Below are 4193 nucleotides of genomic sequence, written 5' to 3'. Positions count from 1 at the left end.
TCAACTGCTTGCAGACTCATATCAAAACCCTATCAGACTCATAACAAACCTATGGCAAGAGAATTGATGTATTTCAATGGTACAGCAGCATCTGGTGGCAGGTTTTAAATCAGAATCCAATACTTATTTTAGTCCAAGCATGGACCACTCATTATTTTATTTACCACTTCCGTCTGCACCTCTTTTTTTTTTTTGTTGAGTAGTGTAATTATTTCATTATATATTTCAATGTAATCATATAAATAAAATGTACAATAAATGTTATGTACTTGAATCATCCTGAAACCATTCCACCCTCCCAGTGTGTGGAAAAATTGTCTTCTATGAAATCAATCCCTCATGCCAGAAAGGTTGGGAGCTACTTATATGTAATATGATACATTTATGCATGTATGTAGGTATGTATATATTTATTGCATAGGTGTCTCACTCTGTCACCCAGGCTGGAGTACAGTGGCACAATCACAGCTCACCACAGTCTTGACCTCCTGGGCTTAGGCAATGCTTCTCCCACAACCTCCCAAGTAGCTGGGACTACAGGTATACGCCATTTTAAGCCAAGCTTACTTTTGGATTTTTTGTAGAGATAAGGTCTCTCTATGTTGCCCAGGCTTGTTTCAAACTCCTAGTCCAAGCAATCTTCCTGCTTTGGCCTCCCAACATGCTGGTAATACATGAGTGAGCCGCTGCACCCAGTCTTAGAACATTTATACATTGATTAGGTCTACTATTTTGTATGGATTTCACTATTGACTGACTTGTGGAGTGCCTTGTGACTGTGTGCCTGACTCTTGAGTGAGTGGGAAGTACTAAGGAAAATTGTCTCTTTGGGAATTCCATGTAGCTGGTGGCTTTTATGATGGAAATAGTATCAATAAAATTCTAACCTTGTGGAAAGACACAAACATGCGTGGACCTGGTTATCTCTCTCTTTGCACCACTCATGATAACAGATTCATCCTTCCCTTTTCTTATTTGTTACTTCTTTTTTCAACAATGAGAACCTAAATATCATTATCTATAGAATATTTACTTATACTTTCAATCTAATATACATATAAATTAGTTTCTTAGTTTCTAACTCACGTGAAAGAAACACATTTACTAACTGGAGTACAGAATTTATGTGCAGTGCATTTGTATTTAACCTTATAACCTGCAGCCAAAATACTGTTTTCCAAAATAAATTAGCTTAATTATTTTCTTTCCTATCTTCTTCAGTTAACTGTTATACATTCATATATCATTATTCACTTAAATTTATTTACTATAGTTTCTATGCCATTTTAGCCTCCATCTTCTGATCTTGGGTGAATTTTTATTAAATTTACATACAGTAAAACTCACCATTTATGGAATTTTATTCTATGGGTTTTGATACATAGGTAGGATCATGTATCCTGCAAGAAGGTATGATAGATAGCAGTGCTATAAACTCAATATCCCTATCCTCTCCATTTTTAGTTAATCCAATTCCCTACCACCTACCACTAAGAACTATATATTTGTTTTTCTTTTCTATAATTTTGTCTTTTTTTCAGAGTGTTATATAAATTAAATTATCAATATGAAGCTTTTCACCTCTGACTTCTTTCAGTTATTAAATGTATTTTTTATTTATTTATAGTATTGTGTTACTAAATAATTTATTTCTTTTAATTGCTGGTAGTGTTCCAATCCATGTGCATACCAGAGTTCATATATCCATTCACTTATTGAAAGATATCTAGGTTGTTTCCAGTTTTGAAAGATTATGCACTAGGGTGTTATATATTTGTAATTAATTAATGCCTTTCAAAAAATGAAATGAAAGTTCTAATGAAAGAATCTTATGACACTATATTCCCAACTCAAGAAAACATTGAATAAACTTTCCAGGACATTGATATAGGCTTTTTTTGTTTTTTGTTTTTGCAAAGATTCCTTGAGGAGGCACTCAACAGTACAGGCAACCATAGTTTCCTTTGGTTTTCAAGCACTGGACACATGAGATCACATCAAAAGAAAAAAGCTTGAATACAGCAAAAGCAGCAATCAACAAAGTAAAGAAACAAACCAACAGACTGGGAGAAAATATTTGCAAACTAATCAATAGACAAGGGATTAATAACCAGAATATATAAGGAACTCAATTCCATAGGGAAAAAAAAAACAAATAAAATGAGCAAACCATCTGATTAGACTTTGCTTTTTATAAAAACATACAAGTGATCAACAGAATATGAAAAAGTACTCAGTATTATTAATCATCAGAAAAATACAAGTCGAAACTCCATTGAGATATTATCTCACTTCAGTTTAAATGGCTTTTATTTAATACAGGAAATAACAAATGCTGGTGAGGGTATAGAGAAAGGGAAACTTTTACACACTATTGGTGGTAAATTAGTATAGCCACTATGGAGAACAGTGTGGATGTTTCTCGAAATACTATAAATAGAACCACCATATTGATCCAGCAATCTCACGGCTTGGCATATATGTGAAAGAAAATAAATCATTATATCTAATAGATATTAACATTCCCATGTTTATTGAGACATTATTCACAAGAGTCAAGATATGAAATTAACTTAAGTTGTCCATCAACAGATGGTGGACAATGAAAATGTGGTACATATATACAATGGAATATTATTCAGTATTAAAAAAGAATAAAATTCTGTCATTTGCAACATGGATTAAGCTAGAGAGCATCAAGTTAAATGAAATAAGTCAGACATGCAAAGACAATATTGCATATTTTCACTTATATGTGGGAGCTAAGAAAACTAGACCCTTGGAAATAGAGAGTAGGATGATAGTTACCAAAGGCTGGGAAGGGTTTTAGAGGATTGGGGAGAATAAACAGTAGATTTTTAATCACTACAAAAATACAATTTGATAGAAGAAATAAAATGGAGTGATCATTCACACAATAGGGCAACTATAGTTAACAATAATTTATTGTATATTCCAAAGTAATTAAAAGAATAGAATTGAAATGATCTTAAAAAAAAGAAATGATAAATATTTGAGGTGATGGACAGCCCAGTTATCCTGCTTTAATCATTGCACATTGTAGGCTTATATTAAAATATTACATGCAACTGATGTATATGAGGGGGTACCCCTAAAAAACTGGAATTATTTTTCGGAGGGTAGGCTCCTTGTAGTACAGGTTTTCCCTACTATGTTGGTGTTCTAGGAACCCATTAGCATCAGTGTACCAGCTAACGTTGTTGTGAGAGGCTATCGTTGGCTTCAGTGCTTTTGTTTGTTTGTTTGTTTGTTTTAAGATTCAGCGCATTTACCCATTTTATGATGGTTGATTCTGAGAGCATCTGCCCACATTGTGCTAAGTATTTAACAGTTCTTGGCCAAAAACAGCATGACCCCATGCCTCACCCTTTCTATTTACCCAACCTTGCCCCAGTAAACTTTTTTTTTGTTTCTCTGGATGAAAAAAGTTCTCAAAAGGAAATGTTTTGACAATTTGGAGGAGGCGAAATAAAAAAATGGCAGAAACACTAAGGCATCAAAAATAATGAGTTCAAAAACTGTCTTGAGCAGTGGAAAAAGCATTTCAATAGGTGTATTATATCAAATGAAGAGTACTTTTTGAAAATGACTGAAGTTTAAACATGGAAGAGTAAATACACACATTTTAATAAATAAATTATTGTTTTGGGGGTTCTTCGCTTAAATGTACAACTATTATGTATCCATAATAATTAAAAATTTAAGAAAACAAGCTGAATTTTAAAAAAATGTTTAAACCTCTGTAGTCTACCACCATCTAAGCTCCTAAAGTTAATACATAGAGTTATTCGTATTTTGGTCAGTGCCTAACCCTTCCCCTGATTTTTTTAATTGCCTCCTCTCACCCTAAACACTAGATATGCCAAACATGAGTTCTTTTTTCATTTGCTCAAATTATTCTTGTAGCTTGAAATGTTCTTCTGTATCCTGTTCCCGAGGAAGCCAACTAACATATTTACTCAAATGTCTCATTTCCTGTGAAGCCATTATAGAAACTCTCTTTCTCTATATTCCATGTGTGTTTCTATCAAAGCATAGTACAAGGCTGAACTTCCTAATAAATGTGAAATTAAATAATTCTGGTTATATCTCAACAAAGAGAAAATGTTCAGTAGCTTTCTTTTCTTTTCTTTTCTTTTTTTGAGTTGGAGTCTCACTCTGTTGCCCAGATT

This window comes from Carlito syrichta, unplaced genomic scaffold (genome assembly GCF_000164805.1).
Source record: "Carlito syrichta isolate Samal-C Ts95f unplaced genomic scaffold, Tarsius_syrichta-2.0.1 Scaffold316459, whole genome shotgun sequence".
Taxonomy (NCBI): Eukaryota; Metazoa; Chordata; class Mammalia; order Primates; family Tarsiidae; genus Carlito; species Carlito syrichta.
Note: the sequence above shows the minus strand (reverse complement) of the source record.